At 39.7% G+C, this 17,203-nt stretch overlaps 1 protein-coding gene across 47 annotated transcripts in view; it reads left to right on the forward strand.

The window, feature by feature from the left end:
* Positions 1 to 17,203, forward strand: part of SYTL2 (synaptotagmin like 2) — a 119,258-nt gene that overhangs the window by 20,085 nt on the left and 81,970 nt on the right. For 14 of the 47 annotated variants that reach the window (XM_078340055.1, XM_078340077.1, XM_078340041.1 and 11 more), the window contains exon 2: positions 16,274 to 16,418. The exons of the other annotated variants lie outside the window; for them this stretch is intronic. The gene's annotated coding sequence lies outside the window, so the exon portion shown is untranslated. The remainder of the gene's footprint in view (positions 1 to 16,273; positions 16,419 to 17,203) is intronic. 47 annotated transcript variants of the gene reach the window in all.

A 17,203-nucleotide genomic window follows, 5' to 3' on the forward strand; every position in this document is an offset into this window, starting at 1 on the left:
TCTCAGGACCTTTTATCCCAGATATGGAGATAAGAGTCCTAAAATACTTGTTTTTAATATAAGAGCAAAATTTAGATTGTGTGAAAAACAATTGGTGGAGGGGGTTTAAAGGAAGTTAGATATGCCACTAAACTCCCCATAGAGAGCTCTGTGGAGGTGGCTAAGTTTTATGTGTTGATGCCCCCTCTCTCGACCTGCCATGCACACACATACATACACTCTTACATTGGTAGTGCTGATGATAGCAGAGGAGAGGTTGCTTTAGAATGTTTTAAAATTAATCTTTTTATTCTGAGATAATTATAGATTCACATGAGGCTGTAAGAAATAATGCAGAGATCTGGATACCCTTTACCCAGTTTCTCCTATGGTATAATATCACAACTCAAATATTGGCATAAATTTTTCCAGCTTTATGTACTAATGTGTGTATGTGGGTGTGTGAGCACATAGGCCTGTGTGTATTAAATTGTATTCAGTTTTATCACACGTATCTACCATCACTGGCCAGATACCGACCAGTTACATCATCATAAGATTTTTTCTATTTGTTCTTTGGTAATCGCACCCACCTTCCTTCTGCCTCCCCAGCCCCCATCCCTAACCCCTATCAACCAGTAATCTGTTATTTATTTCTATAATTTTGCCATTTCAAAGTGTCATATAAACAGAACCATGCGGTCGTGGCCTTTTGGAATTGGCCTTTTTACATTCAGCACAGTTCCCTTGCGATTTATCCAAGTTGTGGCTATCAAGTTTTTTCCTTTTTATTGCTTAATAGTATCCCATGGTATGAATATACCAGAGTTTGTTTAACCAATCACCTGTTGAAGAGCACTGGGGTTATTTATAATTTTTGGCTGTTACAAACAAAGCTGGAATGAAGACGATTTTTTTTTTTTTAACAAGTATGAGGTAACATAGTCAGGTCTAACCTTAGGCAGAGCATGAAGTGAAAGTCACTGTCATTCCTTACTTGGGAATATTTTATTCTTTCATTTAGCACTCATTCAACAGGTATTTTTTGAGCTAGGCATTGTGTTACTTACATTCTACTGAGAAATACATGAGTGAAAATCTATTGACTCTCACGCTTCACACTCCTTAATATATAGCTTTTTTTTTAACCATCCACATATATTTTAATCTCCATTTGATTATTGAATTATATATTAAGATAATCTTAATTTCCAATGAGACAGTATTATGAGAAGTCAGACTCCAAACTTGTTTTAAAGGCAAGTCTTTGTTCAGCACATTGTGATTTTACTCACAATATTCTACATAAATTTCGATGAAAAAGAATACAATGCTTATGAAACAATGGACCTTATCTCTAAGTTCCTGATCAAAGTAACTGACAAATGCTATAAACTTGAATGTAAACAAATGCATAGTTAAAACTAAATTATTTTCTCATTACAAAGTAGTGTTATTGTTAAATGTAGAATACTTAAGAAAGAATATGTAGCTTCTTTGGAGAAAAACAGCAAGTCCAGGCCGTGAGCCTCATTTAAGCTCCTGTGGATTCTGACCGACCCTGAGAATTAAAATTTGCGGGGGTATACCCTCTTTAATTCTCCTGAACCATGTTTTCTGTAAAATTTCATGATGATTAAAATTCTCATTAAAAATCTTAAAAATTAGTGTTTTGAATTATTTTAGAAACAAAAATGAAGTTTCTGCAACAATTGTTTTAAAATCTGCTTTTCTTTTCATAAAACTGTTAGACAAGGATTTTTACTTTTAGGAAGATAGTAGCCACTTTCTGAATAATAGTTAAGGAAAAAGGCAAAATCCCACTTTTCCTTCTGTTTTTCATATCTGAAGGTGGTTCATTTCTAGCTGTCCTGGGACCAGCTGTGTTGCTTGCCTGAAACTCTGCCCTATCCATTTTGGTATTTAGTTAATGGCTTTTCATCTTAGTTTTGTTTAGAATTACAAAAACCTTTATCCTCAGGTGAAAGACTGAATTCTACAGACGAGACCTCATTGCTGTTTTGCCTTCCAGCTTTTAGCAGGGCACTCAAGTCCTTTTTACTCAGCAACCATACATGGTGTAGTTTCCACGTGGAATGGGCGTGGCTTTTCTCTTGGTTCAAATTGCCCTTTTCTCCCACATCTCCCTCCCACATATCCCTCTTTACCTTGAAGCCTCTTCTGACTGGTTCAATGAGAAATAGTACCCAAATAAGATGATACCGCATTAAATACATGCAAATGCTGATGTGTTGCCGCAGGCAGCCACAGGCTGTGGTGTGAGTAACTTGTGATTCCAAGGATGGTAGAAACCAGTTTTTAAATCACAGTGATAGAAACCTTTTTATTTTTATACCCCTTACCAGCTCTGTGGAATTGTGGAAAGAAATTAAAGACCAAGATTCAGTTTAATTGAATTGTATAATTCTTTGTGTGTGTGTGAATGTTAAAGGCTGGCGATTTCCTATGCTTCTAATGTGCATAAATTTAATAAAACAAACATATAATAAAGTTAAGCCCCATGATGATATCATTTATTTCCCTTGTATCTCAGCATAAATAATAGTGGTATTTGAAAGCCATTATTTTAGAGAATAATATAATTATGGACACTGAATTTGAAGTAAAAAAGCATTTCAGCCTTACTGTTCTCCTTGAGCTCCTTTGATGTTTTCTTCCACTTTTTTTCTTCTTCTTTTATATCTAAGATGGAAGGAAAAAAACCCAGTAAGGCAGAGAATATCATCTATAGTTGGGATTTTTTTTCTCACATCTCTGTTAATTTACTTACTCTTTTTTACAAGACATTAATGAGATTTACCATACCCCCAACCCCTGCTCATTTTGGTGGCTTTGGTTTCCTAATAGGAGAATACAGCAGAAGGAATTTGAGGCATTAGTGGTTCATAGCCCAGAAAGCTCTATTTACAAATCATTGCATTGCACCATATCTGTCATTAAACTTTTGCAAAGCATAGTCTTAACTTAACGGAATTCACTGAATGTCTTTCTTGGGGAAATGCTGCTTTTCTCCTCTGTCAGGGTCTTGACAAAGGTGAGGGTTCTGCCATGTTTAGGAAAGACGAATTTCCAGTTACCTTGTGAAAGTTGATTTTAGGGACTTGTCCTGGGTCATACCGGGAAGCCCACCATGGGCATGTGGTATGTGGTTTTTGTGGCCAAGTAATGCCCATCAGGTAGCTAAGGGCCTCCTCTCCTTGGTCTGCCTGGGGAAGTACAGTCTGAGGAAATCTGTGGGCAAATCTGAGCCAGAGATCAGGAAACGAGCCAGGCCAGAGAGTGTGCAGGGATCAGAGAGAAAGGGGCAAGAAGAGCCAAGGACTTAAAATGTACAACCCAAGCCACTTGGAGAACGACTCTGTGCTTTGTGACACTTCTGTCCAAGAAGGCAGTGTGGGGTGGAAGCCCAAAGCATGGACAATCTGGCTAGAGTTGTGCTGCCCTTATTAGCAGTTAACTGAGCAACTAGCAGTTGCTTGGCCTCTCTAAGCCTGTTTTCTTATCTGTAGACTGCTTACTTCATATCGTTGTGAGAAATTAATGTGAATGTATGTAAGGTACTTAAAACAGTGCCTAGTATATTCTAACTACTACGTAAGACGTTGATAGTCTTATTGTTACTATTAACTAATATTAACTATTTTGGCCTAGTTTACTATATACCATCAAGAACCAGGGTGTTAGGATATATGAAGAACCAAAGTTTTACATATAAAAATCAAAGTGTTTGATATGGTTTGGCTATGTCCCCACCTAAATCTCATCTTGAATTGTAGTTCCCATGAGCCCTAGGTGTTGTGGGAGGGACTTACTGAGAGGTAATTGAATCATGGGGGTGGTTACCCCAAAACTGCTGTTCTAGTGATAATTCTCATGAGATCTGATGGTTTTATAAGGGGCTTTTCCGCCTTTTGCTTGGCACTGCTCCTTGCTACCACCACGTGAAGAAGGATGTGTTTGCTTCCCCTTCTGTCATGATTATAAGTTTCCTGAGGACTTCCCAGCCATGTGGAACTGTGAGTCCATTAAACCTCTTTCATTTAAAAATTACCCAGTCTCAGGTATGTCTTTATTAGCAGCATGAGAATGGGCTGATACAGTAAATTGGTACTGGGAATGGAGTGCTGATGTAAAGATATCTGAAAATCTGGAAGCAACTTTGGAACTGGATAGCAGAAAGAGGTTGGAAAAGTTTGGAGGACTCAGAAGAAGACAGGAAAATGTGGGAAAGTTTGGAACTTCCTAGAGACTTGTTGAATGGTTTTGACCAAAATGCTGATTGTGACATTGACAACGAAGTCCAAATTGAGGTGGACTCAGATGGAGATGAAGAATTTGTTGGGAACTAGAGCAAAGATGACTCTTGTTATGGTTTGGCAAAGAGCCTGGTGGCATTTTTGCCTCATCCTAGAGATTTGAACTAGAGAGAGATGATTAGAATATCTGTAAGAAGAAATTTCTAAGCAGCAAAGTGTTTAAGAGTGACTTGGATGCTGTTAAAAGCATTCAGTTTTATGTATTCACAAAGATATAGTTTGGAATTGCAACTTATGTTTAAAAAGGAAGTAGAGCATACAAGTTTGGAGAATTTGCAGCCTATATGATAGAAATGAAAAACCCATTTTCTGAGGAGAAATTCAAACTCGCTGCAGAAATTTGCATAAGTGATGAGGAACCAAATGTTAATCAGCAAGGCAATGGGGAAAATGTCTCCAGGGCATATCACAGACCTTCACAGCCCCTTCCATCACAGGCCTGGAGGCCTAGGAGGGAAAAATGGTTTCCTGGGCTGGGTCCAGGGCCCCCTTGCTGTGTGCAGCCTCTGGGACTTGGTGCCCTGCATCCCAGCCACTCCATTCATGGCCTAAAGGGGCAAAGGTACAGCTTAAGTTGTTGCTTCAGAGGGTGCAAGCCCCAAGCCTTGGCAGCTTCCACATGGTTTTGAGCCTGTCAGTGCACAGAAGTCAAGAACTGAGGTTTGGGAACCTTCACCTGGATTTCAGAGGATGTATGGAAATGCCTGATGTCTAGGCAGAAATTTACTGCAGGGGTGGGACCCTCATGGAGAACCTCTCCTAGGGTAGTGCAAAAGGGAAATGTGGGATTAGAGACCCCACACCCAGTCCCCACTGGGGCATTGCCTAGTGGAGTTGTGAGAAGAGGGCTACTATCCTTCATATCCTAAAATAGAAGCTCCACCAACAGCTTGTACTGTGTGCCTCGAAAAGCTGTAGACACTCAAGTGCCAGCCTGTGAATGCAGTTGGGAGGTGGGCTGCACCCTGCAAAGCCACAGGGGTGGAGTTGCCCAAAGCTGTGGGAGACCACCTCTTGCATCAGCGTGACCTAGAGGTGAGACATGGATATCTCAAAAGAGATCATTTTGGAGCTTTAAGATTTGACTGCCCCACTGGATTTTGGACTTGCATGGGGCATGTTGCCCCTTCATTGTGGCCAATTTCTCCCATTTGGAATAGGTGTATTTACCCAATGCCTGTACCCCCATTGTATACAGAAAGTAATTAACTTGCTTTTGATTTTACTGGCTTATAGGTGGAAGGGACTTGGCTTGTCTCAGATGAGACTTTGAACTGTGGGCTTTTGAGTTAATGCTGAAATGAGTTAAAAACGTGGGGAACTGAAATAAAACGACAAGACAAGAATAGAGAAAAAAGGATAAAAAGGAATGAGCAAAGTCTTCAAGAAATATGGGACTATGTGAAAAGACCTAATATACGTTTGATTGGTGTACCTGAATGTGATGGAGAGAATGAATTCAAGCTGGAAAATATTCTTCAGGATATTGTCCAGGAAAATTTTCCTAATTTAGCAAAGCAGGACAGTATTTAACCCCAGGCAATACAGAGAACACCACAAAGATATTCCTCAAGAAGACCAACCCCAAGGCACATAATTGTTAGATTCACCAGGATCGAAACGAAGGAGAAAATATTAAGGGCAGCCAGAGGGAAAGATCAGGTTACCCATAAAGGGAAGCCTATTAGGCTTACAGCAGATCTCTCAGTGGAAACCCTACAAGCTAGAAGAGAGTGGGGGCCAATATTCAATATACTTAAAGAACAGAACTTTCAGCCCAGAATTTCATATCCTGCCAATTTAAGCTTTACAATTGAAGGAAAAATAAAATCTTTTAGGAACAAGCAAGTACTCAGAGATTTTATTACCACCAGGCCTGCTTTACAAGAACTTCTAAAAGAAGCATTATACATAGAAAGGAACAACCAGTATGAGCCTTTCTAAAAATACACCAAAAAGTAAAGAGCATTAACATAAAGAAGAATTTACATCAACGAAAGGATAAAATAACCAGTTAATATCAAATGGCAGTAACCCTAAATTTCAATCAACTAAATCCCCCAATCAAAAGATACAGACAAAATCTAACGGTATATCTAAAGATATACAAAGACTCAAAATAAAGGGTTGGAAAAAAACTTACCAATTAAATGGAGAGCAAAAATAAATAAATAAAAAGCAGGAGTTACAATTCTCACAATTAATAAAATAGATTTCAAAGCTACAAGGATACAAAGGTAAAAGGGTTAATGTAATAATAAGAGATCTTAACACCCAGATACATAAGACCCATAATGAGATTTAGATTCAATGAGACAGAAAATTGATAATGATATCCAGGATTTGAACTCAGATCCAGAACAAATAAACTCAATAGAGCTCTCCATTTTAAACACACAAAATATACATTATCCACTTTAAACACACAAAGTATTGATCAGCCATTATTGATACCCATTTTAGGAATGAAGTAATATTTCTTTTTCCCTCTTTTTCTCTTTTTCCCTCTTTTTCTTTCTCTTTCTTCTTAGAAAAAAAAATGTGGGGAACTGTTTGGAAGGCATGATTGGTTTTAAAATGTGATGAAGTGAGATTTGGGAGGAGCCAGGGAAAAATGATAGGGTTTGGCCGTGTCCCTACCCTAATCTCATCTTGAATTGTAGTTTCCATAATCCCCATGTGCTGTGGGAAGGACTTGGTGGGAGGTAATTGAATCATGGTGGTGGTTACCCAAGTGCCGCTGTTCTAGTTATAGTGAGTCAGTTCTCATGAGATCTGATGGTTTAGTAAGGGGCTTTTTCCCCTTTTGTTTGGCACTTCTTCTTGCTGCCACTATGTGAAGGATGTGTTTGCTTCCCCTTCGGTTATGATTGTAAGTTTCCTCAGGCCTCCCCAGCCATGCTGAACTTTGAGTCGATTAAACCTCTTTCCTTTATAAATTATCCAGTCTCAGGTATGTCTTCATTAGCAGCATTGGAATAGACTACTGCAGTGTTTTTTCTATTTTCTACTCACCACAGCACAGAACACTTCTGTTACCCCAGATGTTCAGGGTTTTTTCCCCACACATACCAAGCAAGTGATCAGTTCTGCAGCAAGCACCAGTTGGGTGTACTCTAATTCAATTCAATTCTGACATTGCCTACCTGAAGATAGCATCAGATCTCACAGGCTGAGGGCCTAGTCCCACAAGACTGCCCCTACTTGAGATGGCAATTGCAAGTAATAAGTTGTCACCTATACTTTGATTGATTGGCTATAAATTGGGTTTCTTACTACTTCTTTTTTTGGGTTTGACTAATTTGCTAGAATGTTACAGAACTCAGATAAAAACGTCACTAATATTTACCAGTTTATTATAAAGGATATTACAAAAGATATGGATGAACCACCAGATAGAAGAAATGCATAGAGCAAAATATGGGAGAAGTAGTATGGAGCTTCCACATATTTAGCTAATAGGAAGCTCTTCAAACCTAATCCTTTTGGATTAGGCAGCTTCATTACATAGACATGATTGATTAAATCAGTGGCCACTGGTGATTATCTTAACCTTTGTGCTGGCAGAGACCTCTCTTTTCCCCAGAGGTTGGGGGTTGGGACTGAAAAGTTTAATAGCCTAAGTGCTATTGAAAGAATGACTGTTGCTTGGTTGACTACAGACTTTAGAATGGTTTTACTCTGGGCTTTGAAATGAAATGAGAGATATGGGGCCATAGTTCATTGTAGACAAATTCTGTTGTGGCCTGAATTGTCCTCTTTCACCCTTCTGAGTCATAGCGTTTTATTGCCAGAAGGTGTCTATGGGAGAGATCATCCTTTTTAGTTCCCTCACTTTGCAGATGAGGAGATAGAAGCTTCAGAAGGTTAAGTGACTTGACCAGCATCAGATAGCAAGGGAGAGACTGAGCTGGGAGTAGAGTTGACCTTGCCTATCCCTAGACAGTGTTCTTTCTCTAATACACACCAGTTTTCAGCAATTGTGGCCCCTCTCTGCAGTGAGATGTACTTAACGAGTCTCTCTCACACAGTATATCCTTAGGAAGTATTTATTGATTGAACTTTATATAAAATGACTGTTTTTCTTCTTCTGAAATCGAAGGTATGGATAACATTGTTTTGCCTAAGTATTTTCAATTCTCCATGATAGTGTGACTTTTTATTTAAGTCCTACTTCTTCCAGGGAAAAAAATACTTCATGAATTTTGTCTATCCCATATGTTTATAGTTTTTGAAATGAACATTTGAAATTCTATTATGTCAGTTTATAGATAGTAACTTATATATATAACATATCCACATATACATATATCTGTATATAACATAGTAATTAAGAGCACATATAGAGGTGAAATTATTTTGCTTCTCTGAATCCAGTTCCTCTTTTGTGAAATGGGAATGATAATGACACTTTCCGATTTCCTTACAGTGCTGGACTGAGGATTTGAAAAGATAGCCCATGTAAGTGTTTCAGCATGGTGGCTCTTCATAGAAACAATAGCAGTAGCAATAACTTCACATGTAATCCTGCTTTCCCCCTCCCAAAAAGCAACCACATCTGAACCAAAATAGTCTTGTGAGAACATTCTTCTATGGAGGAGAAATGCCTATTTTACTATCGGGGGACCATGATCCTGGTTTTATAGTCTCTTAGCAACCATCAAGCCTATTCCTACATAATAATAGGGCAAGAAGTTTTCAGGATTTCATAAATTGGTTGCAAATGACTGAGAAGTAAATGTATATTAGTATTTCTGTATGTAGATGTGTATGTTATATAATATATATGGTATAGTACACTATATAATATACAGATTCTTTATTTTGTTTTTACTTTATTCATGTGTCATGTCCAACCTGCAGACCCTGAGTGAGTGATGGATGAAAGACATACTACACTGACAGATATTTCACCCATCAGCACAGCTAAGGGCCTCTGCTTCCAGAATCAGCAGCCACTTCGATAAGACAAAGGTCTCAAGTAAACACCATTAGAGGGTAATTAACATTGCTGCTCCCCCCACTCCAAGTAGAGAGCAGTCATGAACCCATGGAAGATCAAAGATAGTCTTAGGACCATATGAGTAAACAAGCTCTGTAGATAAACTCCTCAGCATTCCTTTGTATCTACTCCTAGCTAGTAGCTCAAGGTAAGGGGGTTAGGCTGCCTTCAGCCACAACCTCTTACCCAAGGCCTTTGCAAAACCTTCCGGCCTTCCAAGATGGGTTGCATTTCCTTAAATCTCTCCCACCACCCTGACTGATCTCCTATATTCATATATTTGTTTCTTGAGATAAGGTCTTGCTTTATCCCAGGCTAGAGTGCCATGGTGCAGTCTCCACTCACTGTAACCCCTGCCTCCCAGTCTCAAACCATTCTCCCACCTCAGCCTCCAAAGTAGCTGGGACTACAGACATACACCACTACATCTGGCTAATTTTTGTGTTTTCTGTAGAGACACGGTTTCGCCATGTGGCCCAGGCAGGTTTCAAATTTGTGAGCTCAAGTGATCCACCTGCCTTGGCCTCCCAAAGTGCTGGAATTACAGGCATGAGCCACTGTGCACTGAGCCTTATTTTAAATAGATAGTGTGTATACATGTCTATGCTGTTCTTCTTCACTAAGCTTAGACATTATTAGGCACTTGCTCTAGGAAGTCTTTAAGACTTCAGTAGTGCATGTTTACAGGCCTTGCTACCTTCTGTTGATTTCCCCAAGATGCCAGAATGGCTGAAAAGATGCTAGAACTGGTTCTGCTGTCTAACTTGGGAGACTTGTTTCTCTTTGGTCATTGCATTCACTCTGCAATTAGTACTGGGTATTGATGAGATGGAAGACAGGGTTTAAATTCTCTGGTAGAAAGTCACTTTCAGCTTCAAATCCAAACTGCAAAACCACTTCCTGGCTAACACTATCAAATAGTCCTAGCCTCTACCCTCTCCCCACTGCTTGCTAATTGCTTTGGGGGGTGAGGGGATGGGGTAGGGATGAAGGAGGATTGTTTAATCTTATCATACCCTACATTGAATGCAATATACCTATGAATTTCATCTCAGAACCCTTCGTGAAATTGTTTGAAGTGTTACTTGTAAAAAATTGCAAACTGCAGGTTGACTAAAGTCTCACAAGTAAGTAGTAAGATCTGTAATTCTGCTAAGTCAAACCTTAGGATTCTTATGACCTAAGTTTTACTCTTCTTGTGTCTGAAGCCTCCTTTCTTAAGGACCTCTACCTGATTCCAGAGTCCTAATTCCTGTTTTTTGGTGTTTTTTTCTTCTTTTTTTATTTTTGGCTTAAATCCCATTCTGTTAGTGTACAGAGCCTGGGCCTGTTTTATGATCCCTTCTGTAATTCTGATGCTTTATCATCACCTTAAAAATCTTTTCCAGCCATTCCCTCCTCTCCCTTCCTGCTTCAGATGCAGGTTCAGGGTGCTCATTAATTACATACTTGAGTGTTAGTAGCAATGAATGCAGTCTGGGAAGGTTGGCTTGCTGTACAGGCATGTGATTAGTCACACTTGCAGAAAGGAATACCTTGACTAGAAGGCCAATTGGCTCAGATACTTTTGGTAATGGGCAAGAGTTCCAGGATTAGGTGTTTTTGCCTTCATTTAGTGGTACAGATCACATGTCCTTAACCCCATGTGAGCCCTCTTCCTGACACTCTGACTGCCAAGGGAAAAGTAAGGCTTGGGAGCACCCATTTTTGCTCCCAGGAAAAATAATCAGAGCATACCCATGCTAATTACTGGGGTGGCAAAGCATGTCCACTTCTTAAATGAAAAACAATTGTGTATATATGAAAGTAGATGTCCTTTGTTTTCCTGTACTCCACCCTCGTCAAAGCGGTACCGTGCTGTCTTCTGCAATGAATTCATTCAATTGGCAGGTGACCTGTCTAAATATGTCTCCCTGTCCAAAGCTCAGGTTAAGTCTTAACCTCTCCCTGGTTTTTTGCCTGGATCTCTTCACTACCCCTCTAACCACACAGCTGACACTTAAATGCACCCCATTGTCTAAGTCCATTTTGTGTTGCTATAAAGAAATACCTGAGGCTGGGTAATTAATTTTTTTAGAAGATTTATTTGGCTCATGATTCTGATAGCTGGGAAGTTCAAGATTGGGCATCTAGAGTGGGTGAGGGCCTTTAGCTGCTTCCACTCCTAGAGGAAGGCAGAAGGGGAGCCAGCTATGCAGAGATCACTTGGCGAGAGAGGAAGCAAGAGGTGAGGCAAGTGGCTGGCTCTTTTTAAAACAACCAGATTTCAAGGGAACTAATAGATGAGTGAGGACTCACTCATCTTCTGAAGGAGAGTATTAATCTGTTTTGTGAGGGTTTTACCCCCATCACCCAAACACCTGCCATTAGGCCCTACCTCCATCATTGGGATTAAATTTCAATATGAGATTTTGAGGGATAAACATCCGAACCATAGCACCCATTGTTTTTAGTTCTTATCCTCCTTTACAGTTGTGTTCTCAGCACCATCACTTAACACATATGAGACCTTGGATAAGCTCCTTGACCTTGCTAAACCTCAGTTTTCATATAAATTAAAGGGTGGGCTGGGCATGGTGGTTCATACCTGTAATCCCAGCACTTTGGGAGGCTGAGGCAGGTGGATCACTTGAGGTCAGGAGTTCAAGACCACCCTGGTCAACATGGTGAAACCCCATCTCTACAAAAATACAATAATTTAGCCAGGTGTGGTGGCACATGCCTGCAATCTCAGCTACTCCGGATGCTGAGGCGGTAGAATCACTTGATCCCAGTAGGCAGAGGCTGCAGTAAGCTGAGATTGTGCCACTGTACTCTAACCTTGATGGCAGAGTGGGATTCTGTCTCTAAATAAATAAATGGAGGATTATGATGATACTTATTCCTACCTGCTCAACCTACCTCCTAAGAGGAGTTGTAAAGTATGCATGTGCTACAGTGCAGCGTAAACTTCCAACATTGTACAAATGGTGGGAGCTGTTATTGCTGTGGGCCAATATCTTCTTCACAACAGGAACCAGGTGTTAGTACTTAATAGTTGTACCCATTGTGCCTAGCTTAGTCCCAAACAGAGGATACTCTCATTAAGGAAGAAGGGAGAGAGGAACAGAAAGAAGAAAAGGAAGACTTTTGTTAGGTTTTTACACCTTATTTTTCTAATTATTATTCTCTCCTTCACTGTAGAGACTTCTTATGAAAAGCATTTTGTTTTCAAAAAGGCTTTGCACTGGGCAGCAGGATGAAATTTTTCTCTAGTGTCTGCCTCTTCATCTCTTTCTCCCTAAGCTAGCTTGGTGACGATGTTGGCATTCATTTTGTCATTTGATTTTATGTCCATGAGAAAAAAACACTGGAAGGCACTTGAGAGATCATAGTCCAAATGCCTCATTTTAGAGGTGAGTGAAAGAGAGTTTCAGTTATCAGTAGCAGAGCAAGGATTAGAACTGAGATCTTCAACTGCACTTCTAGGCGGGGCACAGGCTGACCCTAACTAATGAAGTACCCGTGAGCATTTGTGCCTGCCTTTGAAGGTGGTTTAAGGTTTGATTAATACTCTTTTCCAGATCAGTGCAGGGATTTTTGTTGTTCATGAGGGTTTAGGATAAATAGATTTGCTGATGCTATAAAATCAGACTTCCTGCCTGCTCTCCACACTTTGAGTTTATTTTTGAGATCCCATAAGGAATAAAAATTGAGATCCCATAAAGAATAAAAATTCCTTTGTAACTGGTCTCATTTCACATCAAGTTTGACAACATTCTATATTGCAAAGCTCAGTATTTTGGGTGTGTGGGGGTTTGGGGGAAACCCCAGCTCCTGTTTGCATCTTTGGGTTCCTTTGTAGGGCACTGTGTACCTGGCCCTTTCTTTCACCTTTACTGCTGCTCTTCCTGTGATGTCAGAACTTCGGAGCTATGAGTTCAAATCCCAACTGTGTTGCTTAGAAGCCATATGAATTTAATGAAGTCCCTTAAGCTCCAGGAACTTCAGTTTCCGCATCGGTAAATTGCCGGTGATGGTGCCTACTTTGCTGATTTTCCTTGTGATATAGAGAAAATATGTGCAAAGATGGGAAAAGGCATTAGATAAAGATTAAATGTCAGTTCCTTCTCTAATTCTTCAATAAAATTCAAGTCCTACCAATTAATTGCATTAATTTAGTTTTTTATTTTCTATAATATATGCACATACCTTTTAATGTTATTAGTAGTTAATAAGCCTTTTTGGTTTTCCATATATTATCACATTGTTTCTTGCTGTCTTTCATCTGAATTTCCAAGGCTTGAGAGTTTTTAGAAAGTTTAGTGTATAATTTGTTCCTTTTAGAGGTTTTCCTTCCTCTTGGTAAAAGAGAAAACCTTATAGTCGGATATCAGTTCTAACTTTGAATTGCATTTTTAGGAACTATGGTTTAGTTGGTTTAAAGAGAGCTTTTTCAGGGACAATTTTAATAAATATTTTTCAACTTTGCAAAGATTACAAATCTGAATAGCTATATATATTTTTTCTAATAAGGCAAAGGCTTAGAGATAATTTACTTTCTTTTTTGAATAGAGAAAACATTTATTGAAAAAATAAATTTCTGGTCTTTTGGAATAACACTATAAAGTGAATGTGGTACTTTGATGGAATTTGGAACAATATCACCAAACGTTCAGTGGAGGCACAGGTCCGGTGCTGGAAATACAGAGGAGATGAACACGGCATCTTTTCCTTCCAGGAGAGCTCAGCCTGATAAAGGAGACAGATAAGGAAACAGACAGTTGCAATATAATGCCAAGTCCTGTGAGACCAAAGAGGAGGAGACTCTAACTACACTTATGAGGAAGGGGCTAGACTTATCTTCTGACAGGAGGTGACACCTGGACTGTGTCTTGAAACATGGCTAGGAGTTTAAGAAGCTAGAGAAAGACCTTGCAGGCAAAGAGAGCTTGCATATTCCAAAGACACAGAGGTGTGAAAGGTAAGTTTAAGGAAGTGGAGAGGAAGTCAAGGTGCAGATCTGGAGGGGCTAATGTAACACTGACTGGTTTGAATTTATCCTGAAGTCAGTGAAGCCATTGACTGTCGCTCCCAAGGAGTCTTACACCAGCAGAAGACCTTAGAGGTGAGAATTGAGCCCTCTCGTTTTTGCAGATGTGGAAACTAATGCCAAGGAAAGGGAGGCGAAACACTCATGGCTATACAGGGAATTAGTGGCTGATAACCTATGTCTTTTCTACAGTGGGAAGTAGGAAGTGGGGAACCTTCCCAAGGAAATTTCAGTGTTGACCTTATGAAGGCAGATTCTCATAGGAATATCTGGCCAAGGATTTATCATGGGGACTGCATGGTTTAGGCTAATGACCCCAGCATGCCTTTTACATATTATTTCCTTTTAAGGAAAGGCCATCACTAGCAAGAAATGCTCTTTGGCTATTTTTAGGCTGTGTGGTAGGGGGAATTAATGGAATTCCTAAGGTTAGTTCCAGCTGTTTTTCTCCGAAAGGCCAGCTGAATATTTCATGAAATTTGCTCATTAGGGCTTTTATCCTTCTGTGAGACAATGTACTGAGTCTGAGAGCTCAGGCTGGCTTGAGATATAAGTAAGGGGACTGGAGTTTGGGGAAAACAAACTAGCTGGGCTGGTGGCTGCCTATTTTGATATTTAATGTTAAATGGAGTTTTAGATATGGTTGGTCATTCTCCTGACTTCATACACATAGTGAAGGTCCTTCTGGAATATGACAACTATCATGAAGGATGACTAGATTTTGCAGATTCAGAAACATAATGCCTGGGCAGAGTTGGCGCTGACTGATTGGTGTAACTCCCATGTAATGGCACCTTTTACTCAGTAATATCACCTTATAGGACTTCATAGATAGCAAGTAAGATAATCTTTAAGACTTCTGAAATGGAAGCATGCTTGTGGTTATTTGTTATCTACAAGTAGAATATTACTTCCTATTGTGTCTCTGGGACTATATATATGAAGGTAGGTGAAGTAAAAACATTCTTCATATCTTCTAGACTGTACTATGGACCTTTCCTCTTACCCAAATTTATGGGCATCTGCTTAGAGATCATGCTATGTTAGAAGGAGAGTCAATCAGCTGGGTATGGTGGCTCATGCCTATGATTCCAGCACTTTGGGAGGCCAAGGCGAGTGGCTTGAGCTCAGCAGTGTGAAACCAGCCTGGGCAACATGATGAAACCTCGTGTCTACCAAAAAATAAAAAAATTTAGCCAGACGTGGTGTCATGTGCCTGTAGTTCCAGCTACTTGGGAGGCTGAGATGCGAGGATCCCTTAAGCCCAGGAGGTGGAGTTTGCAGTGAGCTGAGATTGTGCACTGCGCTTAAGCCTGGGTGACAGAACAAGACCCTGTCTCAAAAAAAAAAAAAAGTATAAATATAATTGTATAATGTTTTGCACTTTACAAAATGTCTTTTCATACATGGTCTCATCAGCTCCCTCATAGTAATTCAGCAAGGAGGGTAGGCAATGGTTAGTCTCAGTTTTAGAGATAGGCAAACTAAGGCTCAAGCAAATGCTGATTGAGGTTACCAAGCTAGTAAGTGGGTAATCAGATTTCAAACCAGATCTTGTGACTTTAAGTCTTATGTTCTTTTCCTTCATGACACTGCCAACTAGACTGAGGAAGAAGGGCCAGGTTTCTCCTATAGCATAAAAGTGGTTCAAGGAATGCCTTGAAAGCAAGGGAATTCTGTTGTATACACAACTAAGGAATGAAGGAGAATCCATAGCATGGGGTTTCTAAACAGGATGGAATAAACATGAGCTTTGTCCCCCCACCTCTGAAACAACAGTTGTCTGAACTAGAATTTAGTGACATTAAAACAACAGTATATAACTTATGCTAATGAAAGAAATACTAATTTATTACTTTATTACTGTTGGTTGGGATGAAGAGTAGTTTACATTTATTAACCATAGACAATGGTTCTTGCCAGGTTTCCATTTTAAGAATTCTATTGAACACTGATGATCACAGAGAGATCCAGTGTGCTTCTCCCCTGCTGTCTGAAGTGTCTAAAGATGAAACCATCCTTAGACGACACTCACCAGGAATCCTTGAGAGATGCTCCCAACACTTTGGTAACTGTGTTTTTTTCCATTACTATGTATAAGGTGCTATGTGGCTAAAAATGGACAAAAATCCTTCCCTCAAAGAGCCTAGAAGTGGGAATTTGATATGTCTATAAGTTATAAAATGTTAATTATTGAATAATTACTGTGTTGGGCACCTATATATAAGCATTAATTTTCTCGACAATCCAGTAAGAAAGGTATGATGCCAATTTTACAGAGAAGCTAAGTAACTTTTATAAGAGGGCCACATTTTATCCGGGTCTATCTGACTTTAGAGTTCAGGCTCTTTCCTACTTCAGATAAGAAATATCCAGGTAAGTATTAGGGGTCAGTGAAAGAGAAAATGTTGCCAGCTTGTGGTAGGAGTATTTGTGAGGGGAAATGGGCTTCCGGAGCAGCTTCATGGAGAGGTGTCATTTGAGCTGGGACTTGAGTGGTAGGAAAGGTTTGGATGTGCATAGATATAAGGGAAAGACATTCCAGGTAGAGAGAATGGCATGAACAATGGTCTGGTGATGATAGTTAGAGGTGATATGTGGGGAATGGATGGGCTGTAATTCAAGGGGTAGGAAGGGCCCTGTGGGAAAGAAGATTGGTTAGAGAACTTTGAATGAAATGAGAAGGATGCCAATACTGGAGTAAGGAATTTGGATTTCTCTGCCATCAGAGAAGTGCTAGGGAAAGTTTTCAAGTCAAAGCTTGGCATGATGAGAGTAGAGCTTTAGATATGAGTCTAGCTGGATTGTGTGTGGTAGACAGCAATGAGGAAGAACAAGGAGTGAATGAAGCCA

Source organism: Callithrix jacchus, chromosome 10 (assembly GCF_049354715.1).
Source record: "Callithrix jacchus isolate 240 chromosome 10, calJac240_pri, whole genome shotgun sequence".
NCBI lineage: Eukaryota > Metazoa > Chordata > Mammalia > Primates > Cebidae > Callithrix > Callithrix jacchus.